The sequence below is a fragment of the Rhinatrema bivittatum genome, chromosome 12 (genome assembly GCF_901001135.1).
Source record: "Rhinatrema bivittatum chromosome 12, aRhiBiv1.1, whole genome shotgun sequence".
Taxonomy (NCBI): domain Eukaryota; kingdom Metazoa; phylum Chordata; class Amphibia; order Gymnophiona; family Rhinatrematidae; genus Rhinatrema; species Rhinatrema bivittatum.
The window spans coordinates 72,274,757-72,295,857 of NC_042626.1; the positions used below are offsets into that span (position 1 = coordinate 72,274,757).

General features: G+C 47.5%; 1 long non-coding RNA gene across 3 annotated transcripts in view; it reads right to left on the bottom strand.

Annotated features, from left to right (window-relative positions):
- The window catches only part of LOC115074192, a 33,926-nt gene extending 21,124 nt beyond the window's left edge, over nucleotides 1-12,802 (bottom strand). The window contains exons 1-3 of one of the 3 annotated variants that reach the window (XR_003852206.1): nucleotides 12,729-12,796; nucleotides 11,219-11,511; nucleotides 7,693-7,912 (exon numbers count right to left, since the gene is read on the bottom strand). This is a non-coding gene — a long non-coding RNA (uncharacterized LOC115074192). Of the gene's footprint in view, nucleotides 1-7,692; nucleotides 7,913-11,218; nucleotides 11,512-12,728 lie in introns of all 3 variants that reach the window. The other 2 variants (XR_003852205.1, XR_003852204.1) reach the window with 2 other exon arrangements.
- Nucleotides 12,803-21,101: the final 8,299 nt, after the last annotated feature.

Here is a 21,101-nt window from a genome sequence, read left to right on the forward strand (position 1 = left end):
GCAGCACGGCCCAGTGTGAGTCGCGTTCAGGCTCTGCCCACCAGGGCGCGTCATCAACCCTCCCAAAAGTCCCGTTTGCGCTGGACGTTTTGAGATTTACAGCCCTGAGCAGCACTGCCTTGGCTTCAGGCTTGCTTGTGCTGGTGCTCTCACTGGATTCTTTGTTTTGGCGTTTCTGACTCTGGACTGAGCCTTGGATTTGCCTTCTTGCTGCCTACCCATGACCTGCATTGGATTTGGTTCTCCTCTTGCCTGCTGCCTGCCCTGACTCTGGACTGTACCTTGGATTGCCTTCTTGCTGCCAACTCGGCTTCTTCTCTAAGATGGTCTACCGCGGCCTAAGGTAAGACTGTTGTTCTACTAAGGGATTCACTATCATAGCCGTAACAGAGAGGTAAAGCCTGAGATGGGATCAGAAGCTCCTCAGTATTGGAGAAGGAACAACACTGAAGATCATACAGGATCTGCAGCACTACAGTAGGGAAGAAGAATGAGCCTGGACTGCAGGGCCTGCAGATCTCTGCACATCAATGTGCTGGTCTGTTCCTATCTGCACAATACAGGGTGTGTGCAATGACAACAGGTTTGTCTGAAGTCATGTCAGCTGTACTGTGACATCCACGTTGTTTACACCTGTTGGCTCTATTGCCTACAAAAACAGAGAGCTCCAGTGTGAGGGGAGAGGCAAGAATTGGGATTTCTTCTTGTTATTCTGATAACCTGAAAAACCCTTAGGTATTTGAGACACAGCCAAACTCTGGCAATTTAACTCTGCTTTCTAAGGCCCCAGAGGCACCATCTTGCGTGCAGGGAGTTGGCAGCAAAGCAAATTATCTCAGGGGTAAGAGGAAAACAGTAAAAAGGGAAAAAAAAACCCTGAACCAAGAAAGTAAATCAAGAACCATTGCTGGAAGAAAAAAAGCCAAATAATTCTTAGCAGACCTCAAATTCAGATTGTAGCCAACCTCTTGTATCGCTCCCTCTCCCTTTCCCTGTTCCAGAGTTGGAACAGAATTCATGTCTGTCCGAAAGGGCACATAGAACTGAGTCAGGATCACCTTGAGTGAGAGTCTGGTTCTGATCCAGATCCCTCTTCAGTGAGCAGGGCTGCAGGCCTGTAACTCACACAGCTGCAACAAGAACTAAACATACGAGAGGTTTAACATGTGCCAAAAAGATGTAAATACCAATATAATAATAAAGATGCCAGGTGAGTATCTATCTACTTTTTGGGAGCTGCTGAGTACCTGTGACCTGGACCGGCACTGTCAGAGACAGGATGCTGGGATTGATGGACCTTTGGTCTGACCCAGCATGGCACTTCTTATGTGAACCAGTCTGGGTTGCTTCTGGTCTCCTGCTTTGCTAATTAGGACTGAAGTCCCACAAACAACAATCAATATCTGTGTCTTCCTCAGGCTGTGCAGCACTAATTGCCACTGCTGTAGAAAACCACAATGGACTGTTATTGTCGAGGATGCTTTAACTTTTAATTAATGATTGTTTTTGTATTGTGTATAGTTATTTCTGTATATATTGGGTATAATCTGCATTGGTGCTCTGCAAATGGTGGAATATGTCTGTGAAATAAATAACATACAAGACAACACACACAGGACAGTACTATAAGCTTGCTCACAAACACAAAGTCAAACAAACATCTGTTCAAAACTTTATTAATTCATAATTTCACCCTAATATCATAACATCTGATTGCGCAATAACACAAATCTACAGGGTCCTATCTTTCCTACAATTCACATAAAAACATCAAACACAAACTCCCGAAACCACAGGACCACATAAACCACAATACATACAACATCTAAAAAACTCAAAAAAGGATCTACTTAGTTTTTGGGTACTTGCCAGGTACTTATGGCCTGGATTGGCCACTGTTGGAGGCAGGATGCTGGGCTTGATGGACCCTTGGTCTGACCCAGTATGGCATGTTCTTATGACACCAAAGGCAAAAGACAAAAAGGTATCTAAGAAAACAAACAAGGGGTTATAAGAAACAGAAGTCCACTAAAATCTTATTTTAAAAAGAGAAAAAAAATGGAGAAAAACTTCCATAAAACCAAATTTCCTTAGCTGTGGGGTCATGAGGGGTAAAGCCTGGGATAAGCACAGAGGATCCTTAGCTGTGGGGGAGTGAGGGGTAAAGCCTGGGATAAGCACAGAGGATCCTTGGCTGTGGGGGAGTGAGAGGTAATGCCTGGGATAAGCACAGAGGATCCTTAGCTGTGGGGGGAGTGAGGGGTAAAGCCTGGGATAAGCACAGAGGATCCTTAGCTGTGGGGGGAGTGAGGGGTAAAGCCTGGGATAAGCACAGAGGATCCTTAGCTGTGGGGGAGTGAGAGGTAAAGCCTGGGATAAGCACAGAGGATCCTTAGCTGTGGGGGGAGTGAGGGGTAAAGCCTGGGATAAGCACAGAGGATCCTTAGCTGTGGAGGAGTGAAGGGTAAAGCCTGGGATAAGCACAGAGGATCCTTAGCTGTGAGGGGGTAAAGCCTGAGATAAGCACAGAGGATCCTTAGCTGTGGAGGAGTGAAGGGTAAAGCCTGGGATAAGCACAGAGGATCCTTAGCTGTGGAGGAGTGAAGGGTAAAGCCTGGGATAAGCACAGAGGATCCTTAGCTGTGAGGGGGTAAAGCCTGGGATAAGCACAGAGGATCCTTAGCTGTGAGGGAGTGAAGGGTAAAGCCTGAGATAAGCAGAGGATCCTTAGCTGTGGAGGAGTGAGGGGTAAAGCCTGGGATAAGCACAGAGGATCCTTAGCTGTGAGGGAGTGAAGGGTAAAGCCTGGGATAAGCACAGAGGATCCTTAGCTGTGGGGGGAGTGAGGGGCAAAGCTTGGGATAAGCACAGAGGGTCCTTAGCTGATGGGGGAGTGAGGGGTAAAGCCTGGGATAAGCACAGAGGATCCTCAGTGTGAGGGAGTGAGGGGTAAAGCCTGGGATAAGCAGAGAGGATCCTTAGCTGTGGGAGGAGTGAGAGGTAAAGCCTGGGATAAGCACAGAGGATCCTTAGCTGTGGGAGAGTGAGAGGTAAAGCATGGGATAAGCACAGAGGATCCTTAGCTGTGGGAGAGTGAGAGGTAAAGCATGGGATAAGCTGCCAATCTTTGGGAATGCTGTATTATTCATCACCTAGTGAGGACAACAGTTAGAAGAATTGATGATACTACAGAATGAATAGTTTTCGGGGAAAACGTGATATACCCACTGTGAAGTTCAACGGGTGCTGACTGAATATCCTTGACCTCATACTCTCTTGAGTGTTTGTTGTCTTTTTCTGCAGCTGCCTCCGAGTGGAATATTATGCTATGACGAGCCGGCCAAACGGATTATAATTCTTTACACAGTAACTCACAGTCTGGGATTATAATCTTGTAATGCAAGACCTCACAGTTTGGTTTTATGGAAGTTTTTCTCATTTTTTCCTCTTTTTAAGAGAAGAATTTAGTGGACTTCTGTTTTCTTACAGCCCCTTGTTTGTTTTCTTAGATACTTTTTTTGTCTTTAAAAAACTCAAAAAAACAAAATGTTAATCAGATGTTGTATGTATTGTGGTTTATGTGGTCCTGTGGTTTCGGGAGTTTGTGTTTGATGTTTTTATGTGAATTGAAGGAAAGATAGGACCCTGTAGATTTGTGTTATTGTGCAATCAGATGTTATGATATTAGGGTGAAATTATGAATTAATAAAGTTTTGAACAGATGTTTGATTGACTTTGTATTTGTGAGCAAACAGTACTGTCCTGTTTTTGTTGTTTTGTAAGCCATGTTTTGAGTACAGTTATTGCGGTTTGGGTGGTTTTTTTTTGTCTGAAACAAATAAAACTGCATCATGTGAGCACAGGTGAGCACAGGTACCCAAACTATTGAGAGAACCGAGGCTGTGAAAGGATCTGAGGTGGGGAGGGGGGTGGCTAGAATCCAGCTGCCTTCTGATCTTTTCCTCTGCCCTCCCCACCCCAATTCACAAGCCTCACTCCCTTCTGCCCACAGATGACTTCAAGGTGCTTCTGAGCTTGGGAGAATGCAGTGGAAAGGGATTCAGCCCAGGGAGCAGAACTTTATAAAATGCTTGGTGCCAGGAATGGGCCAGAATGCCCAAGCAGCGGGCACACAGGGCTCCTGTAGGGAGCAGGCTGGCACGTGAATGGATTATTCAGAGGGTAGCGAGCGAGGAAAAGATGAGAGGCTGCAAGTCAGATGCAGGTTGCTGGGGGTGGAAAGGAGCAGAGTGTGCCCCGGCTCTCCGTTTCCACCTCAATATTTGGTTTCATAGCTTGGGAGATTTTCCTGGTCAGTGCCATTTAAGAGTTAACACAAAGTTTCTTCTTCTCTGCTTCTCTTTGCAGCCATGGACATCTCTGTTTGGGCAGATTGCAGTGACATCTGCAGAGGAATCAGAGTGAGAAGCTGCTTCCAGCAGTTTGCACAAACATCAGACACCCCCGAGGGGCAGCTGCTGCACCCTTTCCACCCATGAAGCCCGGTTATCTCAGGTCGCAGGTGCCAAGAGCCACATCTTACACTGGGCCTACAGCACGGAGCTGACTCAGCTCAACCCACATCTTCATCGGCGGGAGGAAGGTGAAGTCCATAAACTATTAGTCAAGCTGACTTAGGGAACAGCCACTGGCATTAGTAGTAAGGGATGTATTTAGTGTTTGGGTACTTGCCAGGTTCTTGTGGCCTGGTTTGGCCTCTGTTGGAAACAGGATGCTGGGCTTGATGGACCCTTGCTCTGACCCAGTATGGCATGTTCCTCATCCCCTTAAGGGGGATGAGGGAAGTTCGGGTAATAGGGAGGAAGGAACAGATATGGGGACTGCCATTGGACAGGGGCTCAGACGTACACCTTGCAAGCCACAGAGGGAAGATGTGAGTGACTTTGATAATGGGCAGGAAGGTGAATGACTCATTCAGGAGAGCGTCTGTCTCCCTGTGAAGGCGTGACTCTCATGCCACAGGAAGGAGAGGGCCCAGAAGTGAGATGAAAGACAGAAAAAGCGAAACAGGGCGAGACTGCCACAGAGCTCCGACTTCCCCTGCCCAGTACAGAAGAGAAAGCCTCGCGCTGCCAGCTTGAGATTTCCACCCCCCTCAGCTCTCCATAAAATGGATGCTTTTCCAATAGCAGTGACTCACTCGAGAGCCTCCGCGCTCACCATCCCCTAGAGAAACCACGGGGGGGGGGGGGGGGGGGGGGGGGGAGGGGCAGCTGGCCCTTCCTTCCCCAGCCTCACGCGCCAGCTCCTCACGTCACTGCGGTCCAAGCAGCGCGCAGGAGGATTTCCTCCCAGTGCCCGGCGCTGCCTCAATGCCTCGCCGCAGCCAGTGAATCAGCGGGCTCTGAGAAGAGGAAGCAGCTTGGGTCTCAGCCTCTGCACACACAGCACCATGCACCTCGCTCTGCCCCTGCACCTCTCACGCTGTCACGTTACCGAGGAGACGTTTCTCTGGCGGCGAGGGCTTCGAATTCTGCTCACGCGAGCCACGGAAGGGAAGAACACGATTCGCGCCATGGGGAAGCCATACTTAAGAGGGCGATGTTGTCGTGGCTGGAGGGCGGCAGCACCACCCAATCCTGCAGTTGTACCCTTCCTTTAAGTAAAGCAACCTCTGCTAGCCAAGATGGACATTCAGTGCGAGCCCGGAGAGCAGATCTCGGGACAGCAGGCCGCGTGGGGGGAGGGGCATAGTTAGATGATAAATCAAGGCCAGGAGACCCCCAAGACTCCCCCTGACCCCTTCCCTTAAAAAGCAGGGCAGGTCAAGCATAACTTTCCAACTGGAGGAGAACCAGACAAGCCAGAGCCCAGGAGAAAAGCTCGTGCCGACCTGCAACGGACCACAAAAACCGCAGCACGGCTGCGCCTTTCCTCATGTTCACCACTTACTGGCTTTCAAGGGTTAAGTTAGGGAGCAGGTGAAGGTGGCTGCTACCAGTCAGGTTATGTCCAACCTCACAACACACAAACCGTGTTTGCCAAAGTTGCATGTTTTGGTCCTGACTCACAGCTGGAAGCCTCCTAACCTACAGCCATCTCCAGCCAAACACGGATTTAGCAGGTATTAAATGTCATTACACGTTGTCTCCATTCCAGGAGCCTGTCAGGAGGATTTTTAATTCAATATAAGTACAAATTGTACACTCTAAGCGCACACACACCCAGTCCGGCTGCAGACCAGCTCAAAGCTTTAATCACCCTGCTCAGAGTATTAGGAAGCACCCGCCCCTCCCTTCCCCCCACACATAACCAGCAGGGATTTCCTTCAAAAACTGTAGGAAACGGATTGACCCTGTGGCCCTTTCCAGCTGTAAAAGGCAGGATTGCCTCTCGGCTGGCACCCTGGAAATGAACTCCATCCCCAGCCTCCCATGCTGTGTTTTGGTGCTAGAGGACCCCAACCACTCCCAGCCTCTGCTCCCAGGAGCTTTGAAAATCTTGCCCTGACAGCCACCCCCCTCTGCTGCCTGAACCCATTCCCATGCAGCACAGAGAAAGGGGGTGCCTGTCCCACAGACTGGGGGGGGGGGGGGGGGGTCGGGGGGGGGGGAAATCAGCCAGCTGCAGCTCTCCCCTCTGCTAGACTTAAAGCACTTAACCTCTCCCTTGTTGCCCATGTGCCATCCCCCAAGGGCAGCATTTTAAAACATCATTAGACTTCATGAAGGACAGACAGACAGAAAATGCTACAGCAGCCCAGAAAAACAGGGTAGGTCCAAGACGAGAAAAAGGGAGCCAAAGAGGCCGAGGGCCAGAAAGCGGCAGCCGAGACTTACAGGATGATGGTGTAGGCGCTCCTGCCCCTTTAAGAGATGGCCTCGTGTGCCAGCGCCTCACCTCTCCCTTGCGAAGAGGCCGTGTAACATTTCCCAGCTGTCACATTACATTCAGCCCTGCAGGCCTAGGATTGCCGAGGGAAACCAAGGACTCTGGGAGGCTCCCTGTTCTGCGCTGCTTACCCTGGAGAGAAGTCTGCTGGGCAGAGAGGAAAGCACTCAGCTTCCCCCCTTCCTTCTGGGCAAAAGTAACATTTCTAAATGGTGCCGGACACTGGGATACTGCTGTCCGGGTCTTTTTCAAACCAAGAAGCGCACAAGTCTATCCTCTCTGGAGAAGTCTCCCATTAGTCAATGTGAGAAACGTATCGCGGCCTGCGAAAAGTCCAACTAAACAGAGCCAAAATCAGAACGAGTCTCAAGTCACGGCTCACTTCATCTGAACTCCGGCTCCCGACCTGGCCTGCACCTTTCACCAGCACAAACATGCACCCCCCGTAAGACCGGAAAATATTCAGACCACTTCCAAAGAACTGAGCCAAGACAGAAAATACTCAGCACCCACCCCAGCGACGCCTCTTCTCTTCCAAAAGACAACCCAAGGAGCACCGTGCTGGCAGAACCTGACAAAGAACAGCCCCCTCCTCAATTTCATCATTAGGCTTGTGTGAGGACCAAGAAGCATAGGGCGCAATCTCCACTTGACTGCCCCGCCAGCCCTCCACTGAAAGAATATTGACCTGCAGTCGCCGACCGCTGCAGAGAGCAAGCAAACACACACAGGGCATTTAGACTAAGGGTTTAATAATCCCCAATTCTCCTTCCTCCAAAAAAGCATGCGCCCTATGTGAACAAAACAAGCAAACAACTGCTGACAGGCAAGGATAAGCACCTGCAAGCACCATCAAATGGGCAGGCTCCCCGTGAACTACCCGGAAAAAGGGGATTTTCATGTTGGGGTCCATTCGGCTGTGATAAGGGGCCTTGGCCAGCAGCAGCACATCTGGCGGTGGTCCGGCGAGCTCCCCCAAGGCCTTCCTCGTCAGAAGACTCATGCTGGCCCACGAACTTATCACAGAGTAGAAAGAATCCTTAGCTCTAACTCCGATTCTCTGCAACAGGAAAGAAAAAAAAATGCTTAGAAGGAGAAACGGTGCCAGCTCCTCGTGAGCACGGACGTTAGTGCTGTCTGAGGGGCTCTCTTCTGTGGCTTGCATTTTCTTCCCAGCGGGCCCAGCCACTTAGAAATGTCACTTTAAGTGCAGGTTTTCCCTGAGAAAATGACTCAAGTCTCCCATTTGAAAGCCACCAACGGAGTATCTTCATTCCATCACTTACGCTGAATCTGCCAACAGGAGTTGTAGTGCTCCAGGAACCACATGCTGAGCTACAGAGACATACACAGGGCCTTAAACTAAGCCACATGTGCTATGGGGAGATGTGCACTGCTGCTTAATTCTACACTGCGTGCACTTAAGATACAGGGATACATTCCAGGCTATGTGTGCAGCACAGAAGGACATTATTGATAATACGTTGAAATGTTTTGCTCAGTATGTGGCAGTGACCAAGAAAGCAAACAGATTGCTAGGGATTATTAGGAAAGGAATGGAGAATAAAACAGAGAATATCATAATGCCTCTGTATCGCTCCATGGTGTGACCTCATCTTGAGTACTATGTGCAGTTCTGGTCACCACATCTCAAAAAAGATATAACAGAATTAGAAAAGGTACAGGGAAGGGCGACCAAGATGAAGGGGATGGAACGATTCCCCTATGAAGAAAGGCTAAAGAGGTTAGGACACTTCAGCTTGGAGAAGAGACAGCTGAGGGAAGGTCTATAAAATAATGAGTCGATTGGAACGAGTAAACGTTAATCAGTTGTTTACTCTTTCAAAAAGTACAAAGACCAGGGGGACACAATGAAGTTACCGGGTAAGACATTTAAAACTAATACGAGAAAATATACTTTACTCGACACATAATTAAGCTCTGGAAATCATTGCCAGAGGATGTGATGAAAGCTATAAGTGAAGCTGCATTTAAAAAAGGTTTAGATAAGTTCCTGAAAGAAAAGTCCATAAACCATTAAGCTGGAATTACAGAAATTCACTGCTTGTCCCTGGGATAGATCACAAGCAATCTATCTACCTCTTGGGATCATGTCAGGTGACTTGGAAGCAGGATACTAGGCTGGTTGGACCTTTAGTCTGACACAGTATGGCAAGTCTTCTGTTCTTATGATATTAGAAAGGGAGCCCTGCTGAGCTTAAACACTTTTGTGTCTGAGCTAAAATTCTGGCTTTGTAGAGGCCTGGCAGGAGGAAAGGCTCAGCATGGGAGCAGCCCATCACAGCCTAAGCCAGTCCCTACCTGTAGCCTCTCTCTACCATAGCCAATGACTCTGGGGAAAGCAGAGAGAGGTGCCCCATCATGTGTTGGCCGTAGCCAACTCTCCGCATCACAGCCAGAAACTCATCCGCACACTCACACTTCTGCTTCCCATCTAGAAATAAAGTTCTGGGCCGAGAGAGTGCACAGGTACGATAATTACATGGAAATTAGCAAAAGCACTAGTGCCCTCGCTGCTGGGAGCGAGTAGCCACGCAATCAAAAACAAGCTCCTCCCAAATTTCCAGCACGTCCCGGGCGCTGCTCTTACACGCCATCCTTTCCATTTGTAAGCTCTCTGGGGAAGGGAACTTGCATTTGCTACTTATTAAAGCTTTCTGCACTTCGGGGTTTTTTTCTGCTCAGTCGGCACCAAATAAACATAAGCGGGGACCCGGAACAGCGAGAGAGGCTGCGACACTCGCTCCATCTTCAGTGCCGCTCCAAGCTTCCTTCAGGTGAGAGCTCAAACGAGAACCAGCAAACTAGGTGCTGAATGACACCTGCAGAGTGAATGCGCTGACAAGGTCTGGGCCCTCGGCAAACCCCTTCCCCTTCCCCTGCTCATCTCAGAGACCTTTTCAGGATTGCCCAAGAACTGGACCTTTTTTTTTGGGGGGGGGGGGGCAGCAATCAGAACTTGGGGATGAAGTTTCTTGTCCTTGGGTTTGGATGGTGTGGGCCTGTGTAAGGAAGACCAGAGCTGCTTACACGACCGTTCCTTGTGAACGTGCACAAAAAAAAAATAAAAAAATTAGAAAGACAACCCCCCCAAACTCAGGAAGAAATCAACAATGATGAGATCTCCTTTCCTCCCTGTGCCTTCCCAATTCTTACATTCATTTCTTTAGATAGTGCCCCAAACCTGATGGAGCTCGGTAAAAATGGGTTGGCAGGAAATCAATAGGAGAGGTCAAGTCGCTAGCCAGCATGAAAGTGCTGGCACTCCAGGGGCTTCCCATGCACAGCTGGATACAGGACCCTGAGGGCAGGGGCCTTAAACCGCATTTTCAAGACCCTCTAAGCAGGTCTGCTTTACAGGAAAACCGCAATGCATTAAAGAGACACCACGAGCAGGGGGACCAGTTTTACCTGCACAGTGGGCCTTTGAAACCTGGCTCAGTAGCCCAGGTGGCACAGCCTGGTGCCCTGAAGGCTCCTCCCAGGTGCTTGTAAAATTATTTAATTTGGTGTAAAAAGAAGAATAAAACTGCAGCACCAAGACCTCATCCCCTCCCAAAATAGGAGCAAACCGTCAGGTGTTGGAAAAGCCACTGTGAGAGTGTGAGAGCAAGGCTGGAAGGGGATAGAACCGTTTTAGTACACAAGCGAAAAAGAGGAAGGCCGGAAGGGGAATAGTAACAATTAAAGGGAGGCACAGAAGAAAGTAGATTCTTGTGCTCGCTACGCACGCCGGTGCAAGATGATGGGCATTAGGCAAAGAGCCTGGGGGCTGAGAAGAGAGGATGCAGGGTGCTGGCGCCAGGGGCGTTGGAGAAGGCTCTGGGACCCGCTGCAGCACGGCACAGAGGGAAAACGCTGAAGTAACCCTATCTGGATTTAAGTAAAGCCCTCTGCCCAGAAGGCTGCTCTGAGGGTAGGAATGGAGGCCACAAGGGCAGTCATGGGCAACGTTTCTGACAGAGTCATGCACCCGTGTGCACGTATATGAAAGACTGCAAAACCAGGCATGGCGGGAAGAGATAAGATGAAAAGTGACTTTAAACAAATTGGGTTTGACCACTGCACTTTGATTTAAAAACAAAAAACTGCAAACTCTAACACATGGAGTGCAGCAATCCAAGGAGCAAAATACTATTTTTGAGGAAAGAATTAGCAGTCAGCAAACTAACACACAGTTTGGAAAGCCGATAAAGTGGGGTGCAGAACCAGGAGGCACCGCTAGTGCAGCGGGGGAAGTAATGCTGGCTCTAAGGACTGAGCTGTGGCCTGGAGATTGCCATCTACAAACAGTCCTGGATAAGGGAGAGGCAAATGCATTTATTGAATGATATAGATTACTTACCTACCCAAGGACTTGCTGCTTTACAGAATGCAGCAAGGGCCAACCTTTGCAAAAGGCAAAATACCATCTTTGTGAACACAATCAAGGCGGCTTACAGACTTGACCCAGCAATGGGAATTATAGTCAGCCACTTCAGAAGGAGGACACTTGTAAGCCGTGCACGCCGAGACGAGGGTGCTAGAGATGGCCTCTCTAGAGGGAAAGAGGGATAAGGCACATTCAAAGATCTGGCAGGTTTCAGCAAAGTAGCAGAAGGAAGCATCTTCATCGCATGACATGCAAAGGGAGAGAGGCTGAAAAGCAATGTGAGAAGACATTTTATCACAGAGAGTAATGGGGGGCGCGCACCTGGACCAGACTTCAGTGAAGATGTTAGGAGCCAAAAGAGTGGCCAAAATCAAGCATGCATGGTGCAGACACTCAGGGACCTTAGTGGTGATGGGAAGGAGAAGACCTGGGAGAGCATGGCAGGCAGGTACAAAGGGGCAGATTGGGTGAAGAGGGGACCTAGTGGTCTTTTTTTTTTCCCCAACATTTGCTCTGCTTCTATGAATATCCAGAAGATACAATTGGCACACATTTGATCTAAGAAATCGACCTGCGCATAGATGGTTATTCTGTTTGACAAGTGGGGGACTGGATTTGCAAAGCAAAACTGGATAGAACCCAGGTTTCCTCTTGGAAGGAGAGGATAAATTAAAAAAAAAAAAAAAAAGATCCATTGGTAGCAGCGGGCTCACAACTGGCGTGGATGGCTACCTAGCTCCCAATCAGGCATGCAACCAGAACACGTGCATACAGAAACTAGGCAAGACTTCATGTGCACACATCTGTAGCTTTCACACTCCCAGTCCAGTTTACAGCGGTCTTCACCTTTCCTGGCATCTGCACTTAGCTTATTACAGCGCAGGGTGCGTCCAGTCCTGCCCGCCGGACGTTACCGGCACAGACAGGAGTGGAGACGTCCCAGCAATATCAGAACAAGATGCGCTAGAGACAAGGCCGAATGGGCCCAGGCCTCCTGGGGTGGGGGGAAGTTATCGATTCTTGGCCCTTTATTTACCAGAAGAGCTTACAGTGGTTAATCCAGCACAGCTCCGAGCAGTGGCCCGGCTGCTGGGTCACAGCGGAGGCGGTGCCGGCAGAACATTGAGATTAAGCCGGCAAGCAGCGAGCAACCGGCAGAAGAGGCTGCAGTCTGCCCACGGGAGTCCTGCTTCTCTGCCATTTGGAGAGAAGCCGGGGGTGGGATGTGGCTCCACGCCGAGATTTTCGCTCTCTTGATGCCATAAAACCGCAAACAACTTCTATAAAACGGAAGCATTTTAGAGGCAAGAAGCCAAAGCAGAAATGCTCGGCTGAGAAGAGTAAGCGCCTCACCCCTGGGTCTGGGGGGGATCCGGATGCTGCCTCTGCCACTCGCAGCAGAAGGGGGATTTCATGCTGGGGCCAGAAGGAAATGCAGAAAGCCCCCTCCCCCCGGTAAAGGTGAGCTGAGGCCTCGGCTTACCTGCGCCAGCGCGCAGCGCCCCCCGGGGCCGGGAAAAGCCCCGCAGCCGCCGCCGTCAGGATTCCCCGCACCGGCTGCAGCGGCCTCCGCGGGGTCCTAGCGCCCCGTGCTCCTTGCAGACAGCTGCACTCACGCCTGCGGGATTCACGAAGTGGCCAAAGGCTCAGCCACTTCCTACCTACTCTTACATCTCGATCCAGCAACTGCCCCCCCCAGTAGCTTTTAATAATCCTAAATCATCCCTTCCAGCTTGGAGGTCCACCCCTCCCCCAGAGACGTGAATGCACCCAGTCTTCCCCCCAACTGCTCCCAGGTTTACGGGTGAGCTAGGGACTACCAGCCATGTGGCCCCAGGAGCCAATGCGGGCAATCCGAGCCGCTTTAGTGCACACAATACTTGGCCAGGAGGTGTTTCTTAGCGCTAATACTTTAATTAAGTCTAGGACGGAGAAGTCAGGCATGCAGATGGGTAGTTAGGGGCTCATATCCCTATCGGTCCGCCCCTGAGCATGCTGGCTCGCTACTCTAGCAGGGCCAGGCTGCGTGCAACCGGAAGCTGGGGGTTACAAGATTGCACCGCGCTACCCCGTGCCACTTCACATCTCGAGCGCCTCCGGTAAGAGAAAACTAAGCCTTCCGCATGCAGAAAGTTTGAGGTCTGCACTACGGTCCAACCCCTATTCGTATTACAACACTGACCTCTGCTGAGCAGCCCGGGACGCAGTCCCTGCCGGCACAGCACTCTCGGTACAAACCCAAGGGAAAATGGAGAAGGAGGCTGGGAGGGAAAGAGCTACAGCAAGATGAAAAGGCCTGAGGTTTGGTGGAGACCACCAAAGCGAAGTAAAGCAAAAACATGCTGAAGGGCTGGCAGAAAACAAGCAGCAATATATCTAGGGGTTAGCGGTTTGAACAAAAACCAAAAGATGATGGCTAGCGGCTTAGAATTAGAGTGTGGTGGGCCACTGTGGTAGGGGAGCAAACAGGCTGCTGCAAATGATTAGAGGGACAGCCTGCTTCCAACGTCCTCACCCCAGGGAAGCAGAGCTGCACTAGAGCCCAGCTCAAGCCTTACTTTTAGCTGCTAATTTCCTTTCTTTGAGTCTTGCCCGACCAGTTCAGACCAATGCATTACACTGCCCTAGCAGAAGCTAAAGGGAGAGAGCAATTCATTTACAGTCGTCACCCTCTCTAGGGTCCCATGCTTATAGCAATGCTCACAGACCAAGGTAAGAAGCTCATAACAAAACCTCCCTCCCATTAACCAGAGGGCTTCACAGGGCTAGAAAAAAAGAGTGAGCCTACAACCCCTGAGAAACCAGCTAGCAAGAAGCCCACCAAGTGTCCTAAACTGCAAGGAACTACACTATATACACTAATATTTGTTTTTGTTAATTTATTGTCTTTGTTAATTAGCTATCACTCATTAATGTTATAGTTTAATTCTGCCCTATCTTCCGACATCCATGTTTTTACGCTCCCTGTTTTAATGTAACTTTCATTTCTACTTAGACGTTAATTGGTTTCCCTCATGTTCTAATGTAAACCGGTACGATAAGACCTGGTCTTGAGTATCGGTATAGTAAAAGAAGTTAAATAAATAAAATAATACCTTCAGCAAGATTGGGGCAAAATCCCACTGCCAGCAAGACAGAAAACAAGAACAGCTCAACTGCAGCAGTCTGGGAGGGTCCTGGACCAGCCTGACAGGAAATTAGAAAATAAGACAATGTCATCTTCTTTTTGTGTCCCCTCGTCCCCCCCCAGCGCAGTCCAAACAAATGGGATGTACGATAACCATCCATTAGAGGCGGTGGGATACTTCTACATCTACTCTCAAGACTCAAGCCAAAGGAGGCAACTTCTCTAGTTCAGACACCCAGAGGCTTCATCTGCATGAATGCAAGGAGACCCAACTAGATGTCCAACAAATCTCCAAAGCAGAAACTAGGCACATGAAGAGGCCTGCACCCAGGTTGAATGAGCCTTCAGACCTTTGAATGGAGACAATATAAAAACTTGCTATACTGAGTTAGACCAAGCATCCATCAAGCCCAGTATCCTGTCTCCAATAGTAACCAATCCAGGCCATAACCTGGCAAATACTCAAAACAGTAAATAGATCACAGGCTGCTATCATATAGGAAGTAGTGGCTAATCCCTAATTCCATTTGGTTACTAACCACTTATGCACTTCTCTAAGAACCAGTGCATATGTTTTTTAAAACCAGCTAGGCTAACTGCCTTAACCAAATCCTTTGGTAATGAATTCCAGAACTTAATTGTGCATTGAGTGAAAAACAATTTGCTCTGTATGTTTACTGTAACCCACAGAGCTCAATGGGTTACAGTAAACATACACAATAGTCAAAATAAAAGTTACAATTAAAATAATTCAAATAAAACCAACATAACAGAACAAAACAAAGTAAAAATAGATGAAGGCCTTTCCTTTAACCTGAAATATCACATCTTTGCATATTGCAACAACTAGGGTTGAAATGCAGATTGGTTTTCAGAAGTTTTCTAAAGCGTAGTAGGTCCTTCTCTGTCTTGAGAAAGGCAGGGAGCTCATTCCACAACTGAAAGCCAGCGACAGTGAACATTCACTCACAGCTTGGACCTGGCCTATCATTCTGACAGTAGGGATGACAAGCAAACCATTTGATGCAGAACATAAATGGCACATAGGAAAATAGCAGATAGGCTTGGCTAGACTATAGGGAGCAAGATCATTAATCGCTTTGAAGACTAGTGCGAGAACTTTAAAATGCATACACCACTTTCTGGGGAGCCAGTGTAGAGGGGCTAGAGCTGGGGATATGTGAAAAAGAAGAGGCACTCCCCAAAACCAAATGAGCTTCTGAATTGTGAATGGCTTGTACAGCTCTGAGTGGACTGAGTGAGATCTTAATAGAGAGAGTTACAGTAAGCTAATGAAGTAAGAATTAGTGACTAGGTAAGGACAGAAAACAGATGGGGGCTAGCATAGGCTTGATAGTACGTAACATGTGGAGTTTGAAAAAACAATTGCAAAGCAATAGCTGGGTTCGTGGGGATAAAGAGGGCAGAGCCAAGCTGATTTCCTGAGTCCCATGCTTCAATATCAATCTCTTTCAAGGGCCAACTGGAAGGCACACTCTTACTAACGTCATGGAGTGCGCTCTAGTCTTTGTATTTTTTGAAAGAGTCAAACCTTTACAAGTGTAAGCAGATCTGATGGCTCCTTGGTCCAACCAGCAAGTGAAGTTTTAGAAGCAGCTTTTCCCTTGCACCTATCCTAGCCTCTAGGCACTTTCTAGAGTGTTTGGTTTTTAGACTGGTTCTGGGTGGGCACCACTTCTTCTGCTTTTTTGATGTGACAACCTTTTAAATATATATATTTTGTTAGTTTTATATATGATTATGTATATTTATTCTGTATGTTGCCTAGAGCTTTGTATAGGCAACATAAGAACTTTAAAAAAACCCCCAGTAATTTCAATGAGACCCCCTTTCCAAAATGTCCAAGGAGGCATACAGTTCCAAAATGGCTGCCATAGTCACCTGACTAAAATTTCAGTCATGTAAACCAGTCTCTGGTACCGGCCACCGACTCGCCACTGCAGCCAAATCCTATCCTGGATTTAGGATACTGGACTTGATGGACCCTCAGGCTGACTCAATATAGCAACTTCTTTTGGTCTTAGCAAATGTCCTCACTAAATACATGACCTGTTTAAAAATGACTGGAGTTGGGTGGCAGCTTATAGACTAACCAATTTATTGCCACATGAGCTTTCAAGGACAGAGTCCACGGCATCAGATGGCACCTGACTCCTGTCATATTTGCTACACCAGACTAACAGGGCTATCCTAAAGATTTTTCATGGCATCTGCTTGTTCACATTGCAGCCACTTTTTTTTTTATACCATAGTGAAACAGAAGGTGAGGAATCTAAGCAACATTTTAAAACTCAGAACTTGGTCAATTTAATATAGGCCTTAGATAAAGTCTTTTCAGTGGACTGCTACATTCACAGAAATTCTCCATTAAGGGGTAGTTTAATTACTGCCACATTTTCACTAAAATCTCCTTCCAGAAATTAAAGTTAACATAAAAGATATAATTGTGAACCAATACACCAACCCCCTATACAAAACACACACCACACATTTAATATATAGAGAGGAACTTGAGATTCCTATTTTGAATGCTTTTACAGTGTCTACATAAAAGTGATGTAAGAGTTTAATTTAGATTTGAAATTTCAAGCAATGCATCCACCTTTTATAGACAGTGTCAAAACATTAACATATCCGATGTCTCAATGATTGAACCTATTCTTTTTGTGCAGAACTGGCCTAGGGGACAAAGTAGGTCATGTGATGATTTGGAAATGTTCTGGATACTGATTGAACAAACCAAATTGTCTAAGGAGTTAATCTGAAACAATTTAGGTGACTGACTTCAATGTGTAGATCTTGGGCCTTGCTTGTAAAGATGTGAAAAAGTATTCGGGAGGTAAATCATCTTATGTTTAGCGCTGAGTACTTATCCCCTTTTGTTTTCCATTCCTGAAAAATTGTGTTTTGCACAGGTGGTAGAAACTCAGAAGCACCTGCCAAAGGAAGGCGGCAGGAATAACCCCAACCACTCACCCAGAAATCTGCATGCCAAAGGCCAGGACTTTCCACGACTAGGAACCACTGAATCCTTTGTGAAGACACACATTTGTCTCCATGGCCAGTAATTCTGTTTTTAAGAATAGCTTCTAGCATGCTGCTGGGCCCCACTGGCAGTTTCACTGGTCTATAGCTTCCCAGCCCATCTCTGCTTTGGGTTACACATTGCCATCTTCCAGTCTACAGTAACTGTGCCCATTTTAAATGAGAGGTCATAGATTACTGCTAACAGGTTTGCAATTCCACACCCAAGTTCTTTCAAAACTCTGCTGTGAATACTACCCCGTTCTTTGTGATTTGTTAATCTTTAGTGTGCTCGATTACATCTTCATTAGACCAGAGATTTGCTGTCGCTGCCCCCACTGGCCTCCTTTGTCATCTATTAATCCAGCTTTTTGCTTGGAATGTACTTGAAAGTTACTAGTCTTTGCCTCTGGCACAAACTTCTTTTCATATTCTCATAACTTATCTTACTGTTTTACATTAACTTGCCAGTACTTATGCTCTTGCCTATTTCAAATCAGGTTCACTTTCCATTTTTTTCAAACATTGCCTTTTAGGGCCTTTCATCTTATCATTAAACCATGTTGGAAGTCATCTGGTCTTCCTTCAACCTTTTTTAGTGCATAGAAAGGAAAATTGGTTCTTACCTGCTAATTTTCATTCCTTCCAGCAGATGGAGACAGAGAAAGCTTTGCAGGCACCACCTCTTAACCCGGTGTGGCACCTGCAGCTCCTCATTATTAATCAGTACCCAAACAGAAAAACATTCAACCAAAAAACAATAAATTAACCCTAGTGTATCGCCCGGAACAAGCAGAGGACAAGGAAATTCGTAATTAAGAACTATCATCAATTTTAGAATCCTCCTTAAAGGACTAATGAGAAACCTGTACCATTCTTCAGAAACAAACAAACAATCAGAATCATTACAATACACAGATTGAGCAGACTTGCTCAAACACATACCTCTTACTGGGTGGATGTATGGACTGATTTATGGTATTACAGGAACGAAGATTAGCAGATAAGAACCGGTTTTCCTTACCTGTACGTATCCAGATCAGTCCAGACTCCTGGGGTATACCAAAGCTTCCCTAAACTGGATGGGGCTGAGAGAGTCCTGTTTGAAGAACACTTTGCCAAAATTGTCGCCATCCGGGGCCTGAACGTCCAACCAGTAGTGTCTGGCAAACGTTTGCAAAGATTTCCAAGTAGCTGCGCTGCAAATCTCCTGCAGAGAAACTCGTTGGCACACTGAACATAAGAAATTGCCATGCTGAGTCAGACCAAGGGTCCATCAAGTCCAGCATCCTGTTTCCAACAGAGGCCAAAACCAGGCCACAAGAACCCGGCAATTACCCAAACACTAACCACAATGCTGCCTGCAAAAGGGTCAAATGAGCCCTCAATCCTTCCGGGACCGGACAACTGCAACAGATATACATGGGACCAATAGCCTCCTTCAGCCAAAGCGCTATTGTGGCCTTTGACCCTTTTTTGCACCACTCCAGAAACACAAAAAGGTGATCAGACAGGCAGAAACCATTAGTGACCTCCAGATATCGCAACAAGGCCCTTCTGACATCCAGAGGTCTCAATTCTTTCGCATGAGGCGTATCGGCCTCCAGATTTGGAAAGGCCGGAGGCTCCACTGACTGACCCAAATGATATGCCAAAACCGCCTTCAGCAGGAACGACAGGACCATCCTCAGAGAAACTCTGAAATCCGAAATTTGCAAAAAGGGTTCTCTGCTTGATAGCGCTTGCAGTTCAGACATCCTTTTGGCTGAACAGATCACAACCAAGAAAACCACTTTCAAAGTCAAATTGTTTATAGTGGCCCTCAAGAGGCTCAAATGGCCCTTCAAACAAACTACAGAGTACCAAGTTAAGGCTCCAAGAAGAACACAACTTATGAACAGGAAGACACACCTGTTTTGCCCCGCGAAGGAAACGTACCACATCTGGATGTGCAGGCAGAGTTGCTCCATGAACCTTGCCCCTCAAAGAGCCCAAGGCTGATACCTGCACTCTCAGGTAGCTAAAGGTCAACCCTTTCATTAGTCCTTTCTGTAAAAAGGCCAGAATCTGCGCCACGTACACCAAGATTCGAAGACCTTACAAACTCGAACATTACGCCAAGGAAGTAGAGGTCTTTCTTGCTCTTAGTAGCTTCGAAATCACATCCTCCGGATAGCCTTTCCGCCTTAATTGCTTCCCTCAAAAGCCAAGCCGCTAGACAAAAGCGATCCTCCTGATCAAAAAATATAGGGCCCTGCCAGAGAAGGTTCGGCAGGTGATCCAGCTTCAGGGTGCCATCCACTGGAAGATTGATCAAAATCCACAAACCAAGGCCTTCTCAACCACTGGAGCCACGAGAATCACCCTTCCTGAGTGGACCTCTATCCTCCTGACAACCTTGCTCACCAGAGGCCATGGAGGGAACACGTAGAGCAGAACATAGTGTGGCCAAGGAAGCACCAGGACATCGCCCCCTTCCACTCCGCGCTCTCTTCTGTGACTGAATTGAAGAACCAGTAAGTTTTTTTTTGTAATTTAAATTTTATTATACAAGTTAACACTAAACTGCAATATACAAGTGTATGCAGAAAGATATAGAAACATAGAAATGACGGCAGAAGACCAAACGGCCCATCTAGTCTGCCCAGCAAGCTACGCACTTTATCCATTTTTTCCCCTTTTTTTTCTCTCCCACCTGTTACTATTGGCTTCCAGTACCCTCCAGCCCTAATTCCCCTCCACCCCACCACCAATTTAGAGAGCAGCGCCGTATCTGCATTCAAGTGAACGTCCAGCTCAATTAGGGGTAGCAACCGCTGTAACAAGCAGGCCACACCCTTACCCCATACTCTTACCCACCCCTGTTTTTATTTTTTTGAGATAGCAGCCCTCCATCCTTCCGCTCCGTGAAGGTGGAACACCAACTACTGGCCACTGGCATCCCGCTCCGTGAATGCCTCTGTGGCTACTGCCGCTCCGTGCAGTGTTTGAATGCCTCCTCTTTATTCACGCCCTCTAGACTTGATGGATCCACAGTGTTTAGCCCATGCCCTTTTGAAGTCGTTCACAGTTTTAGACTTCACCACTTCCTCCGGAAGGGCATTCTAGGCCCATCTTGATATACAAAATCATTCACCAACATACCACAATCGATCTACAAATTCCTCCCCGCTTCCACAAATCCACAAGACCGACCAGGGAAGCCTACAGAGGATGCCTCATTGTTCCACCCACGAAAACCACTAATCACAGCACCTTAAGAGACCGAGCCCTTTCCACCGCAGGCCCACAGTTATGGAACTCCATCCCTCCAGAACTCAGAAACGAACCATGTCTCCTAACCTTTAGGAAAAGACTCAAGACATGGCTTTTCAGGCAAGCCTTCTCGAACTCTACCTAAGATGCACCATAAACAAACTCTCTACTCAGAGACTGTACATATGAGACACCATATTTATATTGAACTTTTGTATATAATTATTCTCCTCTATCTCTTTCTATTTCTTACATTCCCAGTTCATTAGCCCTTGTTAATTGTAACTGCTTCTCTTCATCACGTTATTTATGTTTTTTGGTTGTATTATCCGCACCCCTGTTTTCTGTAAACCGACATGATGTGAACGAGTTCATGAATGCCGGTATAAAAAAACCTTAAATAAATAAATAAAATAAATAAATCTAGTC